Here is a 21,806-nt window from a genome sequence, read left to right on the forward strand (position 1 = left end):
CTATTATTATTTTAAATGGTTGTAACATATCAGAATTAAATGTTTCCCAATCTGCCTCAGTACTAAATGTGCACATTGAAGCCCATCCCCTCAGAAAGGTGGTTTTTCAAAGCATTTCCTAGTTCAGCCCATCTTTTTGTCCATTTGTTTTATTTTGTAGTGGATGAGCAATGTGGGTGTAGTAATACTATCAAACTCTAAAGGCCACAGTATGACAGTGAGTGAACTCTCCATCTTTGGAGGTCCTTAAGCAGATCTTGGATGGGCATATTTCGATAGTGCTTTAGCTACATATTCCCACACAACAGGTGGGAATATGTAGCTAGATAGTCAGTTGTGGCCCCTTCCAACGCTAAATTTTTATGATTTTCGCCCAAATGGAAGAAAGCCTGAAAATTTGCAAGTTTCAAAAAAGAAAGTATATCAAACCTGTGTTTATTTCTTGATGCCCAGGAAAATGCATACTCCTACAAATCAAATACACATGCAAATCTAACACAAACCCAAACTGCACACATCCCTAGCAGCCAAGGCCTTTGACATGTTGCAGTGGACAATATTAACTGCAGCAAGGAGAAGCCTTCAGTTTATGAAATGATAAAAGCACTTTAGTGCTGCCAGAGTGAATGTATGGCTGTCATTTGGGCAGCCACCTAGCAGGAGCAGCAGGAATCCAAAATAATAAATTGTCACCTAAAAAGAGCCATCAAAGCAATAGAGACATACAGGAACAGGGGGTGGGCTGTTGTATCTGCATGGGACTAAAAATGAGAGGGAAGACAAGATCAAGCATACGAGAAAAAAGAATAGACATGTAGAAGGAGAGGGAAATGATACGGTGAGGAAATAAATGACAATAGACAAACCTAATGATATAAGACAATGATTTTTTAAAAGAGCAGCAGCAGGATTTAGTACCACCAATGTGGAAGGTACTTTATAGGAATATATTTTCAAACAAATGTGGAGAACAGAGATAACATAGACCAAAACATTCTATATTACTGTATATACTCATGTATAAGTTGAGAAAATTTAGTTAAAAATGACCCAAAAGATTTAAGTCCACTTATCCCATGTGAGTTCATGAGACCTCTCATGTTCTCCAACAATAACTTTTGTATGCAGCAAAATTAAGGATCCTTCCACACTACACAAGCATAATATAATGATTCCTTAACTGCCATTGTAATATTCTATACTATTCTGAAATGTGCAGTTTAGGGAGGTGTATTTATAGACTGCTTTAGTGTTTTACTTAACTAAACTTGGAAATTTATAGGATGCAGCCATGGCAGTGGTAACATAGTGCTATAATATTAAAAGAAGGAAGATGTGTCTTCTTTTTCACTACAGTTCCACAAATTCTCCAAAAAGAAGGTGACCATGTTGCTTGTGGGATTCTGGAAATCATAACAGCTTGTGCCCATGTTGGTTGGGGAATTCTTGAAGTGGAAGTCCCAAAATCAATAAGAAGTATTCCATATGTGCTACTTTTCTGAGTCTACACTGACCTCTAAAGCTGAGGCCAGACTGGAGCACTGGATAACTTTCTGTATGACTGTGATAGCATCCAGATGCCTGGGCTGGATCTGCTGCTGTGCCATAATAGTGTTAAGATAGTTCATCTAGGCCAAACCCATGTTGGTCCTATTGGACCATCACCTCTCTCTTCTCGTTACTGATGCTACTCCTTTTTGGCCACAGAGTGCCTAGCCAATACCTGTTGCAATTGTGATGTTAGAATGGGCCACTTGAATGATCAGCCACGAGGAGAGTAGAACAAACCCCTCTTTTTGTTTATTGTGATGGTATCCCACCTGGCATTACAGATGCAATCATGCTAGCCAGGCTTTCAAGTGGAGCTCTATGGCTAATAGGAATTCTTGGCAATGTGGCAAAAAGGCACCCCCTTTTGTTGTGCTGATCGATTCAGTTAAAGAGTGATAACATCTGATCCAAACCAGCTGTCCAATCTTCTGTGAAGCCCAGAATATTCTGGAGTTCCTGGCAAGCTCTGGGTTATTTCCTAAATTTGCCCAAAAGCGAAGAAAAGTCAGGTTAAAGAATGAAAACCCACTCTACTCACTGGAAAAACAGCCAGCACTGGATTCAAAGTGAACCAACTTTTTCTTGCTCATGTAGAGTCACCATTTGTTGTGTAACTACCCTAGTTACATAGCTACATAACATCAATTTTCTAACCCTAATTAATGTACTTTGTTGGAGCATCAACCATGCAGAAAAAAGCAAACATCATTTGTTCATGATCAAGTTATAAGCAGATGATGTTTTCATTACCAGTAAGGTTGAGGGGGCCATTTAAACCGACCGTTTAAATGCAGTTTTAAACTGGCGTTGAAGAAAGTGGTTTCACTAATGCAGATGATTGCAGGAAATCCTGGAACCAGTTTGATGTCCAGATGGTGATTACACAAACCACAGATCACTGCTGAGCATTAAGGGCTTCCTTTTGTGTGCTTTCATGGGAGTTTGTTGTCTAGCCAGTAGCCACTACAATTTGAAACTAGCACTGAACTGCAAAAATTGTTCAGTATAGATGAGGCATAGGACAAAAAAAAGCATCTTGGAATCATGGTCTCATTCACTGATGGAAATATTGAAAATGTTATTGATCTCCATCCCAATCACAAGAAAAATTTACTCCTTTCTGTTGCATTGCTTATGCCCCATAAAGTAGGCATTGGGAGCGGTTATGATTGTAGCCACAGTGACATGATTGTGACTACATAGGTAGCAGAAATGCTGATTCATTCCACATATGTAACTCTACCTTGCATATCTGTAAGTCTGGTCTGAAATTCTGGTTTCTGTTTACATATCTTGTTAACCCCAAGACTCATTTTTCTTTTCTTCATGAAGATACTTTGAATATGTCTTTGATGCATGGCTTTGATTAATAGGATAACAAAACAAAAAAACCCATTCTCATGAATATACTCTGGAAACTTCCATAGTCCACTTTGCCCAAGCTCGTGCTGAAAAGAAGAGAGTATATAGAAGATTTTCCACTTTTTGCCAACCTTCCCACTCCACTGGCCACAGGTGTTCATTCATTTTAATGAGACCTGTTCGCCCAGTATTCCCTCCAGAAAGGGAAGCTTAGCACTCGTGTATAATTGTCCCTGCTGTGCCGGAGATGGGTTTGTATTGTATGCTGGAGGGCACGGCTTTGAAATTCAGCAATGGCATGCATAAACATTGGCCTTAATTCTGACTGCCCCTGCCAGTATAGCAAGTTATAAGCATTGGTTTCTATACAAGTGCTGTCCAGTAGATAAGCTGATGCCATCTGGGCCGCGTCACCACCAGAAATATCAGAGAGAAAGGCTGTCATTCCTCGAGGCAGGAACGTTTTCCCATATTTTTTCCTGCAGTATAAAAAGTCTGCTTCCTATTTCTCAGGTTTTTGCTTAGGTATTACTTAGTTATGAAATAGTTTTGCTTATTTTATTTCAAGTTGGGACAAACATGAACGTGTGGCCATATATCCAATGGTGAACTGGTGTCAGTGAAGCAATGAATCCTGTCTTAGTTTTACTCCTAACTTAGAGGATCCAATTTGCTGAACATCCTCTCCTTCCTCTTTCCCTCCTCCTCCTCCTCCCTCATCATGAACCTTACCATCAATGGATATTTATTTCCTTGTACAGCTCCTATAAACTTCAGGAGTGTATGAATCTCTTCACTGACCTAGAAGTCACCAACTGCCACTGTACAAATCCTTCCTTTAATCAAAGTGTAGAAATGTTACTATTTTATGACATCTTTTTGAATCCTCCAGACAATTTTTCAAGTCAGTATTTATTTTCAGAGTTCCTATACATGAAAGCAAGTCAAGCTGGAAAAGGTGTGTCATTCCCACCTTGAGAGATGGAAATAATGGGTTGGAATTCTGCACCAGTAACTCATTTAAGTATATTTAATGAAATAACTTCTCCTTGTGTGATTGCTATAAGCCTGATTCAATAAGCATTCTACAGTGCTCCAGCTACTGGCAGAATGGAACTCTTTCTCTCTATGCTGCTGATACCTGACAAAGAAGATTGTGAATACAAATAGCTTTCTCATCCTAAATCTGTGGTTCTCAACCTGGGGTCCCCAGATGTTTTTGGCCTACAACTCCCAGAAGTCCCACCCAGTTTACCAGCTGTTAGGATTTCAGGGAGTTGAAGACCAAAGGCATCTGAGGACCCCAGGTTGAGAACCACTGTCCAAAATGTACTTATATATATTCATGTTGTAATATTGTTACCACAGTCATTAACTTTAAAAAAAAGATTTGGGAATGCCTTCTTTTTATGAAGAAAGAAGGAAACATAACACATAACATAATCAGACAAAGGGTGAAAAGTCAATGTTTAACTTTCTTCTTTTTTCAGTAGGTGAGGGTGGGATGAGATTTTTTTCTCTTTTTTGTAGTTTTGTTTGTTAGGTTTATTTTGTTAACATTTGTGTGTGTGTGTGTGTGTGTGCACATTCTGGGTATCATATACAAAACTATATTTATATATGTAGTATGCCAGGAAACTGACCACATGAGTACTAAATACTAAACTTAGTTGTTTATTCAAGTGGATGAAGACAGATGCTTCATTGCTGAACAAGAAGAAATGCAGGTTTTTAATGGTATGGTCAAAGGAGTCTCAAAACATGCCGCATCTCAAGTTTTTATTCTATAGGAGATAAATGAACATAAGTTGAAGAGGAAGACCACACTGTTTTGGCCTCTTCCTCCACCGATTCTACTAGTCCCAAACATACTCCTTTTCTGTAAAACGAACAAAAGTTCAAGGTCAGAAACATAAAACTTTGATGAGAGAAATACAACCATTAAGAATATGAATTTAAAAGGCCATTTTTGGTGTATTTACTAGGCTTGCTCAAATAATTCGTTTTCCCCGTTAACCGTTATTAATTCGTTATTTTCGTTTGTTTTGAAGCAATTTTGAAGCATTGGTTGTCCACACGTCTGGATATCGCGGTTTCGAATCGCGAGAGGCCGTTTTTCGTTATGTCGTCGTTTTCTTCGTTAGGAAAAAAAAGCTTTTGCAAATCACCCAAACCATTCAGGCCCTTTCCTTTTGCCCCTCAGCAAAAGGGGCGTCACGGGCTCAGCCAATGGGAGGGGGCGAGGGGGAAGGAGGCCGAGGAGGAGGAGGAAGACGGAGGGGGAAAATGGCCGCCGCCGCCTCGCCTCAGCTCAGGCCTGGTGTCTCTCTGAGGCGGGAAGGCGGCGGATGGAGCCGAGACCGAGAGAGACAGAGAGGGGCCCGGCGGTGAGGTTTTGACGTCTGTGCAAGCTAGGCAAGTGGGGTTTATATATCTGTGGAAGGTCCAGGGTGGGAGAAAGAACTCTTGTCTGTGGGAGGCAAGTGTGAATGTTGCAATTGGTCACCTTGATTAGCATTGAATAGCCTTGCAGCTTCAAAGCCTGGCTGCTTCCTACCTGGGGGAATCCTTTGTTGGGAGGTATTAGCTGGCCCTGATTGTTTCCTGTCTGGAATTCCCATTTTCTGGGTGTTGTTCTTTTACTGTCCTGATTTTGGCTTTTCTGTAGCTAAAAATGCATATAAAATTGATTCTATAGGGAGGATAAATGATTGGATTTCAACTCCTACAGCTTGGCTTTCTCTGCCAATAATGGTACCCATCTTGGATATTGTAAGGGATTTATTATTATTATTATTATTATTATTATTATTATTATTATTATTATTAGACCTTGCTCCCAGGAAGGTGCCTTCGCTGTGGCTCCCAACTTATCTATCTACCTTTCCACATATTCTCCACATTGTGTGTATGTGTATGTATATTATATATACATGAGCCCCGATGGCGAAGTGTGTTAAAGCACTGAGCTGCTGAACTTGCAGACCGAAAGGTCCCAGGTTCAAATCCCGGGAGCAGAGTGAGTGCCCGCTGTTAGCTCCAGCTTCTGCCAACCTAGCAGCTTGAAAACATGCCAATGTGAGTAGATCAATAGGTACCGCTCTGGCGGGAAGGTAATGGCACTCCATGTAGTCATGCCGGCCACATGACCTTGGAGGTGTCTATGGACAACACTGGCTCTTGGGCTTAGAAATGGAGATGAGCACCAACCCCCAGAGTCAGACATGACTGAACTTAACGTCAAGGGATACCTTTACCTATACACACACACACACACACACACACACACACATTATGCAGGGACTATATACACAGTATATATCACACACACACCAATTTAACAAAGTTTCAGCCACAAAAACAAAGTTTCTGAAGTAGAACAATGACTTTCACAGTAAAGACAACCCAATTTAACAGGAAATAAGACTTTCAAAGCAGGAACAGATTTCTGCAATTATTAAAAAATGGTTTATTATAAAAGCTATGAAAATTTGCCAAAAATCAGAGGATAAGGGAAACGTTCCAAATTTTGGTGAGCTATCAGTGTTAAATGTGTTCTACCACTGTACCAAGTTTGAAGAAGATCACTCAAAAAATGAGGGTGGGAGAGTCCTGTAAAGTCCTCTCCCTCTGTGCTGTTTTTGGGAATTGCGCATGCGCGTCCGCCATTAACGAATTAATTTAGAAAATAACGAATTTTCGTTAATTTTGAATTTTTTGGGGGGCCAAATTCGGAAATACCATCAGAAACGAAAAGCTGCCCCCCTCTAGTTTTGAAACGAGTTTAGAATCAAATTTTTAGTGGATCGATCAAGCCTAGTATTTACTGTATTTCAATTTTGTTTTTACCACACTGTTATGTAATTGTTTAACTTTTGTATTACACCTTTTTATCTTGTTTAGTATGGAGCATTAGCCATCTTGAGTCCCCACAGAGAGAAAGGCAGGCTATAAATAAAGATAATAATCATCACCATCTCCCTATCAAACCTAGCCATCCCCAAATCTTGCGCCTCTCTGAAATGTTGACCATCCCTGAAATTCCCATCCCTGAGGCCAGTCCCTTTCACTAAGAGAAGGGGTGAATCAATGGCTTTAGATCTATCCTACAACTCATTCAATGCATGCAAGAAAAAGCAAAACAATAACTTTACTCTTTGATCTCACTATTGTATTGCAAAAGAGTCTTTATAAGTATGGGATGATTAGAATTTCTTTTCTCCGAGTGCTTGCAGATGATTAAATCTTTCATGGAGATGCGAGACACTTTATGATGCAAGTAGCTCTGGAATTGTCAGATCATGATTTTAAAATCTGAAGTTGCAAAATATTTTATGGCCTTGGGTAGGAATAAATTCTAAATATTGAAATGCGAGTCATTTCGCTTTATTGATCACATGATATATAATGTATTCTCTCAGCTTTTTAATGGGTAGAGATATAATGAAAACAGATTAAGCCTAAGCCATTAATTGTAATATATTTGTAGATGCTCCCCCACACTCAGCTATCTGTGAATCTGAATTTTACAGCTGTTGTAAACAAAGAGAACAAAACTTCTCATTTGTCCCTTAGGCAGATGGTTTGCAAGAAGTCCTGGGGTTTCTTCCAGATGTTAACATTAGAACTCACCAGAACTTGTTTATGAGAAGACATAGCTTCTAACATCCATCTTACTTATTAGTCAAAATGCAAGAAAATACTTCCCCTTTTACTAGGGCAGAATACACCAGCCTTGCCCAACGTGACATCCACCTAAGTTGGGCTACAGCACCCATCATCTATAGGGGATAAAAGGAGTTGTGGCCTGACACATTTGGAGGTCAGAGGGTCATTATCACCTTAACCAAGCTGAACCTCCCAAACCATGAACTCAGCCATTGCTATTTTCAATATAGCAAATACATCTCTTTGCTACACATTTGGGAGTTTGGAGCACACCAACGAACTTGCCCTTGAATTAAGTGGAAGGTCAGCACTTAAGAAAATCAGTAACATGCTTTAGATTTTAGGAAGTGACCTTTTGCCTCCGCTGAGAAGAGCCCTGGTGTATATAACTCAGTGCCTACTAAGAGATGCCTTGACCAGTTTCAATCATGGCAAGGAGATAACTAAGTGTCTGGTGGATATTAAAGTAAATAAAACAGCAGATTATTATTTAGTATGTCTTAGGAGCATCACCATGACGAAAAAGGAAGACAAAAGAAAATCTGCTTGTGGAAGGAGATTGTACAAACCAGTCAGTCCAGGACTCTGGTTAAACAAGTTACAACTGCACACATGCAAATAGGCCCATTTGCTCAAGTACATAAATATTTAGTTTTAAAATATGTTGATTCCACTTCTTTTTGGAGCAACTCAACCAGAGAATACTGAAAAGTGCTATTAAAAACCAATCAAAATACAAACAGAACTAATAGAGCAGTATATGGCAGTCAAAGAGAAAAAAAAAGCTGTGTGTGTGTGTGGGGGGGGGGGGATCCATGGGAGAACAGAACCAACACCAGAGCAAACAAATGAATAAATCACACTCTGGAAGGACTCTTAAAAATTGTTTTGTGAGTCCTCAAGTTATTCCAATTTATGATGACCCTGGCCCTAGCTATACCTCAAAGGCACCAGATCTTGTCTGAACATGGATGCTAAGCAGTCAGTCCTGGTTAGTGCTTGAATGTGAGACCTTAAAAAAATACAAGGTGCTGTAGGAAAGGAATATTCAAAAAGAACACCATCTCTGAATATTTCTTCAGAGATGGAATGTTGCTTAAGAAAATCCTATGAAATTCACTGGGTCTCCATAAATCAGCAGGCAATTTGAATGCATATGTACACATACATTGAACACAAATCTACCACAGGCATTCTTGATTCAGAAAGGGTTTATCTTTGATTTCCTGAAGCTGAGAGAATGTGACTTGCTCAAGGTCATCCATAAGATTCCCACAGATGAGCAAGCACTCAAACCCTGTTTGCCTGAGTGCTAACAAAACCTCACTCATCATGCTCATAACAAAACAGAATATTGTGGTTTGGGTGGCCGAAAAAGAAGCTCCAGGATGGTCAGGACTTGTCTGACATTTGAATCCAATATACAAATATACAACAAACAGAGCAGGGAAGGAAAGCAGAAGGGTGCAGAATGCTGCCAAGTTACTATGTTTGGACCACAGTTTCTTGGAGTTTCAACTGAAAAAGGGACACTGAGAGACCAACCCCTTTGGATGCAAGCACTAAGGCAAAAGGAAAAGGGAAAGACTCCAGGAAAGAAAGGTAGGATTTGAAAAAAAAGAAAAAAGAATTGAAGCCAGATTGCAGGAAAAAGGTGGAAGAGGAAGTATTTAGGAGATATTGGAGAAAGATGGCTGAAACAAGGAGACAAGGAGCAAGAATCAGATGCATGATAGCCACCCCAATAATCACCAAACCATTCCTCTCTGCCATAAGAAAGGGATGATTGCATGGTAGGGAATGGCTGATTCCTTGTTTGTTTGTTTTTACCTTTCACCATGAGATTTTGGGACAGCAAACAGATAAAATGATATACAGTAGGGTCTCGCTTATCCAACATAAATGGGTCGGCAGAATATTGGATAACTGAAAATGTTGGATAATATGGAGGGATTAAGGAAAAGCTTATTAAATGTCAAATTATGTTATGATTTTAAAAAGTAAGCACCAAAACATCGTGTTTTACAACACACTGTCAGAAAAAGCAGCTCAGTACACAGTAATGTTATGTAGTAATTACTGTATTTATGAATTTAGAACCAAAACATCGCAATGTATTTAAAACACTGACTAAAAAGCAGACTGCATTGGATAATACAGAATGTTGGATAAGTGAAGGTTGGATAAGCGAGACTCTACTTTAACAAAATTAAACAGCCATGGCTTAATGCAATGGAACCCTGGGGGTTGATGTTTGGTGAAGCAGCAGCACTGCTTGGCAGAGAAGGCTAAAGACCCTCTAAAAGTACAACTCCTTTGATTCCGCATTTTGAAGCCATGGAAGTTAAAGTGATCTCAAAATGCATTAATTATATAATGTAGATACAGCCTAAGAAGAGCTCTGGCAGTTACAGCACTGCTCTATCTATTGGCAGGGAGTGCTTGCTCACTTATATTGATCTGATACAAAGAAGACAGTAGAGAAAGACTTTCCCGTTCAATGACACAACTCTCATGTGTGTATGAACAGAAAAATCAATGGCAATGACACCAAGCTGCCAGGAGGTGGCAAGAGATAGAGGAGTCTCAAAGGCTAAGCATTGGATTTAAACATCAACCAAAATAAGTGCAAAAAAGCCTCCCCAAAGTTTCTGCGAGATTATTTATTTATTTGCTGTGAAAGAGAAGATGCTGTCTCAGTCAAACAGCTCCTCTTTGATGGTTATTGATTTGAATAGATGGTTGCCTCTCCTGGCCAAGCCTTGTAAAATAGAATGCATAGGGTTGCTTGGGGAATATTCCTAGGGACCCGTATTAGTCAGCAGAAATGTGCAAATCGGTAGGCTTAACTAAAGAAAGGCTGAAGGAGGAATCCTAGTGGTAAAACAAATAGACTCCTTCCCTCCTTGTCTCCCCCTCTCTTTGGAAATCCAAGTGCCCTACAAAGGCCTTTGCCGTTAAATCTTCATTGTATGCATTACCCTTGTGTTCTTGAGCAGAAGAAATTTGCCTCAGGCTTTTAGATTAGAACAGAAAGCCCCCAAGGTGAGACAAGCCGCATCACTGGGACATGACAGCCAAGCACTTATGGTAAAACAGAGACAATAAGATGCCAACTCGAAAAATGCTGGCTGGCTAATAGAAAGAGAAAAAGCAATTGAAATAGAACACTTTTAAGTTGAACAGTGGTACGTTGGCAGCTGGAGGCAGTCATCTGGGTGGAATTTTGAGTCTTCACTAGGTTTTTAAAGGAGCAATCCAAAGTAAAGATCTGACCTTCAAGATCAGATTGAACAGCTCCTTTAAAGTTGATCCCAAAATCAGGGTTAGATTCACTGTCCTATTGATATGGGAGATATTGACTAGCACTGCACCAGGAACCTCAGAGTCGGAGACGAAGTTGGGAAAAGTTTGGTTCTTCTGGCACGGAGAAACATCTCAGAATAAATGTGCTGTTGAAGGCTTTTATGGTTGGAATCACAGGGTTGTTGCGTGTTTTTCAGGCTGTATGGCCATGTTCCAGAAGCATTCTCTCCTGATGTTCCATCCACATCTATGGCAGGCATCCTCAGAGGTTATGAGGTATACAGGAAAAGAACTATGCAAGGAAGATTTATATATTTGTGGAAGGTCCAGGGTGGGAGAAGGAACTCTTGTCTGTTGGAGGGCAGTGTGAATGTTTTAATTAGTCACCTTGATTAGCATTAACGGCCTTGCCTGATTCATGTCCTGGCTTCTTCCTACCTGGGGGAATATTTTGTTCAGAGGTGTTAGCTGCCCCTGATTGATTCATGTCTGTAATTCCTCTGTGGAAATGCTGGACCACTCTAACAACTATCATGTCAGACTACACAGAGAAGCCATTGAAATCCACAAGCATGTGGACAATTTCAACAGAAAGGAGAAAACCGTGAAAATGAACAAAATCTGGCTACCAGTATTAAAAAAACTCTAAAATCAGAACAGTAAATAAGGAACAACACTCTGAAAACAGAGGAATTTCAGACATGAATCAATGTCTTGGGCTGCCACAACCCTGTAGAATTAATCCAGTTTGATACCACTTTAACTGCCATGGCCCAATGCTATGCAAGCCTAGGATTTGTTTTCCCTTAAAATGAAAAAAATGAAAAATAAAACTACAATTCCCATTATTTCATGGCATTGAGCCATGGCAGTTAAAATGGTGTCAAAATGCATTAATTGTATATTATAGATGCACCCTCAGGCAGACATACGTGTGGATTATGCATTGTGGGAGTCATAGTTAAACACCAGAAGAATAAGAGTTTCCAATAAAAACAAATGGATCAATAATCTGGATCAATCCATATATCAATCTTTTTCATTCTGATTTTTTAAATGTGCACAATTATCAAATGTTCTCTTTCTCTTAATTTCCACATCCGTACCTGTGCTTTTATTGTTTTGAACAAAGTGCTCCATGCTTTGTCTCAACTTGCCAAACACACCAGGATTGTGAAGGATTTTGTTTGTGCCTCGTGCTTCATCTGTTGGAAATACAAGAAGGTCTTGTCACCTTTTCAATGAATCTGTGTCAAATGAATTTCATTTTCACCCAGTAAGACCACTTCTGTACAGTTCAAAGCATTGTTAATTAGGCTGTCTTTGCTAGTTAGTGCAGTGGCGGCTGATTCTAATTGACAATCCATGAAATAGTCTTTGAATGGCTTCGTCTGTCTGATCTCATGCTATCATACACTGTGGCCCTCACTATGAAGTTTTGCAGGCTGGTTCTTGAACACTGAAGGCCAAGAATGAAGGAAAGCGAGGAGGGAAAGTACTGTACAAACAACCTTAATGTTGGGAGGGAGGGATGATCAGAGCCATTTGTCTTTCTCTCCCCTGAAAGTAAGGTACTGCTATCCAATTATTCTATTTGTTTTATACATGGAAAATAAAGAGGAGAAGCAGTGCAAAGTAGTAGAGAGACAGAGTAATTACAGAATCATAGTGCTGGAAGGAGCCTCATGGGCCATGCAGTCTAACCCTCCACTCCATGCAGAATTTCCATCTAAAGCAGAGCTTTCCAAACTGTGTGTCACAATGTGTTAGTGCGTTGGCTGCAGTGCATAGTTATGCAAAAATAATGAGAACCTCTGAGTCTATGTGATATATATATATATATATATATATATATATATATATATATATATGAAAGACTTTAATAAGATATGTTATGTCCCTATACACTTTTTCTGTTGCAATTTATTTATGTGTCTGTATCACAAAGGGTTGGCTTATCCTGTGGTTTGCTGTGGTTTTAGCTTTGAAGATGTTTTTAATCAGTTTTAAGGATTTTAACTGTTTATTTTTAATAACCATAATATTTAATTATGTTTTAATGTTTGTATATTTTTAGGTTTAAAACTGTGTTCCATTAGTTTTAGGTTTAAAACTGTGTTCCATTAGTAAGCTGCTTTGAGTCTTTGTTGTAGAGAGAAAAGGGGGGGGGATAAAAATAAACATAACATAATAATAATTCCTTGTGAAACTGAATTATTGTGTCATGAAATGATGTTATGTCTAAAATGTGTGTCACCAACATGAAATGTTTGGAAAGCTCTGATCTAGGCTCCTTCTACACTGCCATATAAAATCCAGATTATCTGCTTTGAACTGGATCTGCTTAGACTGCACTTGTTTTTCTCTTTCCTGGAATAAAACGTGTGGGCCTCTAAATACACAGGGATAATTCCTCTCTTCCAAACCACTTCTCTTTGTTTTTCTGTTTCCCATGAAGCAACAAGACTGGGAAAATAGGGCAGTTTAAGATGGCAAGGGCTCTCACTCTCTTTTTCTGTTTTCACTGGGAGCAGTATGATCAGGGCAAAACACAGAACCAGATGCTGGATAGTGTACAGGAGGCTCTCCTGACTTTTGTTTCTGTGTTTTTCCCAGGCAATAGTATTGTGCTTTTGTATGAAATTGCTGTTCGTTTTGTGTAGTTTCATTTGTGTCATCTCATTTTCGGATTTGGTTCCTGCTAACAAAAATGGGCCATCTATATGACACAAATTTTCATCTGGCTAACGGAAAACACGAAAATTTCCATGACATTGGTGGCAATGGGAGTGCTTCTGAGACTCACCCCCAACCCTCGGTTTTTGAGCTAGAGGGGTGAAAATTGCCACACATGGAGGGCATTTCAACCCCTTTTAGCCCATCAACCTTTAAAACATTTGGGTCTTCCCCAGAATAATATTGTTATTAATATTAATATTATAATTAACACCCATTGGCACACATCAGCTGTCATGGGGAGGCACTCAGCTTAGAGTCCCAGAGTAGCTATCGTTATATATATATATGTGTGTGTGTGTGTGTGTGTGTGTGTGTGTGTGTGTGTATATTAAATTAGTAAAACCCATTGGCCCACATCAGACGTAATGGGGAGGCACTACTCTCCCAGACTCAGGTTAGCGTACCAGAATAACTATTGTTATTTATATTAATATTATTATTAACACCCATTGGTACATATCGGTTGTAATGGGAAAGCAGCCCATTGTCAGTACCTGCTTATTGTTATGGGGCTGAAATGAAAAGGAAAGAAAAGCAAGCACGATGACTGTGCGGCTTTCATTTTCATCTTGCCTCTCGTTCCCTACGAAAATGCTGTCATTCGTTTTGTGTAGATGAATGGCCAAAATGAAACAATAGTATGAAAGAAATTAAGAAAAATATTTAGTGCACATCTCTATCAGTCAAGTAGGGGGCTGGCACTAGCAACTTGCAGCCACGGTGGGCTTGGACACCTGTTTGCAAAGAGCTGCTGGTAAAGGAGGAGACATGGGATGTATCTTTTGAGCAGACCTGCCATGCATCTAAAAAAGAACAAGGCAGGGAGTTGTTTGGGCTAAGGCAGGTCCCAGGTAGATGCAAGAACATACAACAAGCTCTGGATTCCTACAGTCAGCAAGCATGCTAAATATTGGGGGGGGGGGCTTTTAAGATCATAGCGTCATAGAGTCAGAATAGACCACAAAGGTCATCACTGCCATGGGTTTTTTTTTTCTCACTTTTACAGTGGGGTCCATTTTCACCCCTACAAAAGTGGAGGGCTGACTATATATGTGGTCCCTTCTCCATTTATAAAAGGTTAAAATGCCCCTCCCTTGCAAGGCTTTCTTATTAACAATACAAGTTTACACTAAGATAAATCTCTTCTCTTACATCCCATTCCTTTCTTCTTTGACCTCAACTACCACTGCAACACACCTTCTGAGAAACTCTAGAAAGTACAAATAGGTTGAACAAGATCCACCCTATCTTGCTTTCTCACCATTCTGCCGTATGCATGAGAGACAGAGAATGCCACCAAACAGTAATAAATAATTAAGCATCAATCCTTACACAAAATGTTGTCTCTTAACTGAACGTTACTTCATTGGAGAAACTGAGTGACATAAAAAAAATTACAAATAAATAAAAGTGCTGCATATAGCATTCACTTCAGTCTTCTTAAGTGCAGCATGACATGCCTAATAAATACCAAAGTGCAGTGTGGCATGCCTAATACTAATAAAACATGATTTATACATTCTTCTAATGTTTCCTATTTTGAAAAAGCTCTTCTATGAGACAGCATGACAAGCACAAAGTGTCAATGAACCTCATTGAAGAGGTGAAGAGTAGATAAAGTTCATTCACACTTTCCCAGGCATGTAATGTGTTTTTATCCTAATTGAACAGACATTTATGTAGTATTCCCGTTTAAATTGCAGCTTTAAATGTACAAAGCTATGAAAAATAGGTGAGATTGTTTCCCCTTGGAAAACTAGTTTTTTAAAGGAGTAAAGGTGCTCCCTCATCGAGTTCCAATCATATTGTAATGTTCTTATATATACGTGACTGGATCACAAAAATGAATTGCAAAAAAAGTTGACATTTCTCACTTGTTGCAGAGTGAACAATCCTTTGGACTTTATGGAGATATTTGTTCAAAAGTTTTTTGAATCAGACAACCAAGATTGGAATCTGACCAGTGACATTACAATGTATGTGGCTTTGGGAACATTACAAAAGGAGATATTGAGTGTCACTGTACACAACATCTCCACTTGCAGAAGGTAGATTTCTAGACCCATACTGCATTGAATGGCTAGAGAGAGCAGTTTTTCTCTGGCATGAAATTCTCCTCCCTACCCTTGCCAAACACTAAAATTCTGCCCATTCCCTTCTCTCAGGGTTTTCAGACTCTGCTTCTCACCTCCAGATGACTGGATTTGCATGCTTCTCTTGTAAATTATTTGCTCATTATGTCAATCACATGGTAGGTCATGGACAGGTTGAGCAGTTCATACACATTTCAATAATTTCCAATTCATTTAAAGTTGCTTTATAGAGTGAAGATTCTTTGATTTTTTTATGTGTACTGCAGACATATCTTCTGTAGATTTGATTATTCATACATTTTTTTTACTATGGTCTCTCTGGGAATCTCTAAGTTCTCCAGTGCAGCAGTTGACCATAAAGTCATACTGGAGTGATTAGATTCCAAACGGGTGTTCTTCAGAAACAATGTTTTGGATCTGTGCTCAGCTGTGAAACCCACTGGGTGACCTTGGAGAGGTCACACACACTCAGCTTCAGAGGAAGTAATGGAAAACCTTTTTTGAACAACTCTTGCCAAGAAAACCCTACTATGAATAATCTTAGAGTCTCCATAGGTCAGAACCTACTAAAAGGAACACAACAACAGCAACAGAAATTAATGTATTTCTTCAATACAATTCATGCAGGAATATACAGCATTTCTACATGGACTTCCATCCAAGCACGCTGTTAGCGTCAGCAGACTACCAAAAATCAGCTGTCTTAAAACTATAACCCGAATTTTCAAACACTGTCATCCCACTGAGCTTTGTGTGATTGCATGCCTTTTCGATAAACCATGATGTTTGTGACAATTCAGGGGAATAGGGAAGCAGCGGAACACATGGAATGAATTTTTGATAGGTTTACAGTACCATAGATGCTTGGGAAAATGTATTTTCACATGCTTTTTCTTCCCATGTGCAGCCTTTACAGAGACCAAAGTCCCCCATGACGAAGTTTCTGAGCAACTCAAGAGACTCCCCTGCAGTAAATCACCAAGACTGGTGAAATTCTTTGGAGAGTTCTGAAGGAAATAAAGTGTGAAACTGTAAAGAAATTGGCACTTATGCTGTACAACAAGCTTAAAAATAGAATCTCTTCCTGCAGCTTCAGAAGCTCCTGGCAAAAGTTCTCTTTTCATAGAAAACATGTTGAGGCTATAGAAAACAGAGAGAATATGCAAAGTGGAGGGATTGGGGGAGAAGAGGAAAATTGGTGGAAGAGTAGACATTGGTCTAAGGAGATTAATAGGATTCTGAGAGGGCAGTATTATTGGGTGGGGAGAAGATACCACTCTTTCTGATCTGTACAGCAATCATAAATGTGTGAAATAGTAAGGCAGTAAAGTGAAAAAAATCAGTAAGAAAGATGCTTCAGAGAAAGTCAAAGGGCTGTCTATGATGTTTCCTTAGCTTTTCTTGGCAGTGACAATAGGTGTTTCTGTTGTAAAATGATCAGGGAATCTGGTCTATATTGTAATTTTTAAAGGATCTAACCAAGGTGCTCAGCTGTGCTGGAAATACAGTTCAGCACCTTGGATAGCTCCTGTAAAGTTCACATAAAATGGATACGTCTCTCTGGTGACATGAAAGCTACTTGTTAGAAATTGCTTGGAGTATGGAAGTCAAGAGCATTAGACATAATGTTCTGATGGTAAGAGCTGTTTGGCAGTGAAATATGCTGCCTGGGAGTGTGGCAGTCTTTCTTTGGAGGTTTTTTTAAAACAGCTATCGGAGGACCATCTGTCAGGAGGGCTATGGTTGTGTATTTCTGCATGGTGGGAGGTTGGACTAGAGGGCTGTTGTGGTATCTTCCAGCTCTATGATTCTATGTGCAAAGCTCAGTCTTGAAAGTGCATAACCTCTTTCTGTGGTTAATCAAGAATGTGATGAGGTTAAACTAAGTCAGGGTTTGCATTCCTATGTAGCAGGAATAATGCTGTAGTATGGTGTGCTGCAGGAAAGATATGGACAGTGTCACAATTGCAAAGGGAATCGTTATCAGTGTTTTCATAAATGGGAGCTTTCCTTTGAATTAACTACTGTGGTGCTAGCACAAGCCTACACAAGGCTACAGATGTGGCAGTTTGTTTAAAAATAAAGTCATCACCTTCTCTCATCTCATTTCTCCTGATGGAGTCATAAGCACAGACTGATCATTTTCTCCATACTAAATAGCCAAAAGTGTACATCCTCTGAGAGCGAAGAGTATAGGAGAAGGAATATTTTAAAATATGTAAAAGAAATAAATTAATAAAGTTACTTTATAGTTAAAATGTACATCACTAGCAAAAAAGCAGGAAGTCCTTTTTTCTTTTAAAATAAGTACTTGAATCTGTTTGTTGATTGTGTTGTTTCCCATTTGTTTCTAGTATGTATTTTTTTCTTTTGCTTTCTCAGTCACAATGTTACTATTTTGTGGAAATGTAATTTAATAAATATGATTAAAATTCTTTAAAAAAAATCTCTTTGAAACATTTTGAGTGCTGAAAAACTTTGATGAGAAAATTCTCAAATTGAGCAGACAGAATTTGCATAGTTCAAAACGTCCTCTGTGCAAAATTTGCATATAGTACTTCTGTGAAGAAAACAGTATTACTGCAATAGAAATAGCATTTTATGCACAAAACAATATTTCCCACAGAAATATTACTTTCTGTGCAGAAAAAGCTGCTTGGGGAAAAAGCTGTTCCTAGCACCATGAAAAAAAAAACCCATTGGTTTTCAAAGGCTTTCTAACAGTGAAAAGAGAACTGTTAAAAATACTTCTTGCTTCTGTCAAGATGAAAATTAGTAAAGAATTACATCTCTAGAGGAGAGTGTATATTCAGCTAATAGTAATACATACTCTATCCATACACACACACACACACTCACACTCTCTCACACACACATATATAACATGAAAGGATTTCATATTCAATTCTTACCTTTTATTTTCCTATTTTTTAAAGAGCATTATCACATCCTGTCACTTTAAAAAAGTCAAAGGCTAATATTTGATTTATATTTGCACGTGTTGGGATGCATCGGATTTACCAGCTAAATTTACATTTCTCCACTGAGTTCTTTTGAACAAAACCCATATTTTTTCCTATATTAAATAATTCCTCTACAGCATTTCGGAAGTTTCAAATACTAACAGAAAAATGTGTAAGAATTTGGCTGGTCTATTATTCTTCCCCAAAGGTTTTCCTGACATAGAATCAGAAAATCCATTTCCATGCATAATAATAAACAACTAGACTCTTGTATGGAAGTTATGTCTTTGTAAATGGACTTATGTTTTGGGGAATTATAATTAGTCAGTTTTGTAATATCGGCATCCAGTAGAGGGCTGCTGGTACATTACTGCAGTGTAGTTAATAGTGTTTGTTGCACAATACACACTCATGTGCACTGCTATGCATTGCACATCAATGGACATTAGTCCCAATGCACATTGGGGACTCTTACACATGTCTCAGGATACATATTCTCAATTCAGTAACTGGATTTCTTAACACCTCTTCTACTTCGGTAAGTATATGAAAAGTCACGTTAAGTAAAAGGTGATAGAATTCTGGCCAATATACTTTCCATCTCTAGTGGATACTGCAACTAAATGTGATCCTCAGAAAATAAAATTCCACTGACCGATGAGTAAACTATTTCCAGAAGCTGAAAGAAAGTAGCACTGTATGTACCCTCCCTCTCCTTTGTGCCTTCCACTTTAAATCTATCTGTCACCAAGATCTTTGAATTCCGAGTTTCACCTATTTCTGGCTGCAGAGGAATTTTTCAGCTCATTTTTCTTCCCTGCTCATTTGTACAACAATGCCAAATTTTCAGGCAGAGATTATTGATTTTGTGTCTTTTAATCCGTCCTTTCCCATTTCCCAGCAGTTCCATATTACCATATATAGGCCAGGGCGCTGAATAAAATCAATAGAATTAGCATGCAGATGAAGCAGCACAGTAACATTTGATTATAGTGATTCCTTCAGTGGATCTGTGGACACTTCAAAGCTAGTTACTCTTTTAAGTGACTGGGATCAAGATCTATTTCCATCACAATCTTGCTTGTATTGCACCATTCAAATTGTAACACTGGAGAGGTCTGGTGCTTTTGTATTTAAAGGTCTATTTATTCTCTAATTGTGGCCAGACATATTTTACTATGGGTTCTGAAGCTGGGCACCCATTTTTTGTTGTATCTTTGCTCATACAATCTCATTTTAGTGGAGCAAAAATCCCCATTAGCTCAGTTTTTTTGCCAGATTATAATTTTAAGCAAGTATCTAGAAGGGGGTTGCTTTTGATTTTCTCTGAGGATGAGAAAGCATAATTTGCCCAATGTCAACCATATGGATTTTTATGGCTGAGTTGGGATTCAAACCCTGGTCTCCAGAGACATTGTCCAACACATACCAGTTCTCATATTTGAGATATATGTTTTGTGTTCTGTTGGTATCATATACATATGTAACTTTCCTTAGACATTTGGGGGAGGGGGGTTTCATTGTGCAGTGAATATTCAGATCATGATTGGCATTCCATTTGCGTAATAATCATTTCACGTGTCTTCAAATCCTATCATTGCTTCAAACTAGGGTTGCCAAGTCCCCTTTATTACAAAGAATAATCTTTATTCAGGTTTGGAAAGTTCCCTTATAAAACTGGAAGGTGTCCCTTATTATAAGAGATATCCCTTCTTTTAGGGTCAGAAATCTTTTTCCTTTTATGTAGACTGAACTGAATGCCAAAGCTTTATCATATTCTGAGGTGTGAGCCCTTCCTAAGGACAGCAATACATGTGAATATGTGAAAATGGACAATATGTTAGTCTTTCTGAGAAACACATGGTTATCTTAATTGAAATAAACACTTCCATTTGGTATTTGGGTAGCACACAAATGTGTTAATGGCTGCTTTCTCCTTGTCAACTCTGTGTGCTATGAAGTATAGCTGTCCTCTATTGCTATTTTGAAAATATGGCAACACTAGTCCCAAGTAATGTGCAGCACTGAAGTAATTAGATTTACCTATATGTTGACACACCATTCAACAATTGATACAATGGTTCTACTCTAGTAGAATTCTAGGATGATGTATCACTAGGAATGCAGACATCACCATTATGTGTGTTTCTCATTACATAATCGGAAATTAAAAAGACATATTGGCAGATATACAATCATCCCACAATCAGTATTCATTCCAGCCATTGTGCAATTATGAGACCTTCAACTCTGTAGAATTATAGCAGTTTGAAACCACTTCCACTGACTTGGCTCCAGTCTATGGAATCCTGGGGTTTATAGTTTATTGTAGCACCAGAGCTCTCTGACAGAGAAGAGTGAATAATATCTCACAGACATACAAATTCCCAGAATCCCATAGCATTGAACCACCACAGAAAATGTGGTGTCAAATCATTATAATTCTGCACTGTAGAAATAGCCTATGTGAGTATGGATGTACAGCATGATGATCTCTTAGGATGCAACACCAAGGCGTTAACATGATAGCATTTAGAATCATAGAATCATAGAATAGTAGAGTTGGAAGAGACCACATGGGCCATCTAGTCCAACCCCCTGCTAAGAAGCAGGAAATCGCATTCAAAGCACCCCCGACAGATGGCCATCCAGCCTCTGCTTAAAAGCCTCCAAGGAAGGAGCCTCCACCACGGCCCCAGGGAGAGAGTTCCACTGTCGAACAGCTCTCACAGTGAGGAAGTTCTTCCTGATGTTCAAGTGGAATCTCCTTTCCTGTAGTTTGCTTTTCCAAATAAGAATTTTGCTCCTCAAAATGAAATTTCTTTTCAGTCTCAACATTTCTGGCATGTTCAATGGAACATCTAAAAATGCTTTTGGCCTCCAAAGAAAAGGAACAGGCAAAAACAGAAAAGGAATGTAAACACAGAAAATATATGAGTTCTAAGATGTGAATGATTACCAATGTTTCATTCTTGGCAATGTTAATACATTTGGGAACAAAGGGGAGAAATCATTTGGGATAAAATTTGGGAAGAGGAGAGAATTAAGACATATAATATTTATAGAATGTAATCCAAATATTCAAAGTTGGGGGAATTACTTTTTTGGATGACTACTCTCAAAC

General features: G+C 38.8%; 1 long non-coding RNA gene across 1 annotated transcript in view; it reads right to left on the reverse strand.

The window, feature by feature from the left end:
* Positions 1-21,806, reverse strand: part of LOC134297343 (uncharacterized) — a 40,062-nt gene that overhangs the window by 8,016 nt on the left and 10,240 nt on the right. Inside the window, exon 2 of the long non-coding RNA XR_010004051.1 lies at positions 11,994-12,092. This is a non-coding gene — a long non-coding RNA (uncharacterized LOC134297343). The remainder of the gene's footprint in view (positions 1-11,993; positions 12,093-21,806) is intronic.

The sequence above is a fragment of the Anolis carolinensis genome, chromosome 3, assembly GCF_035594765.1.
Source record: "Anolis carolinensis isolate JA03-04 chromosome 3, rAnoCar3.1.pri, whole genome shotgun sequence".
NCBI lineage: Eukaryota > Metazoa > Chordata > Lepidosauria > Squamata > Dactyloidae > Anolis > Anolis carolinensis.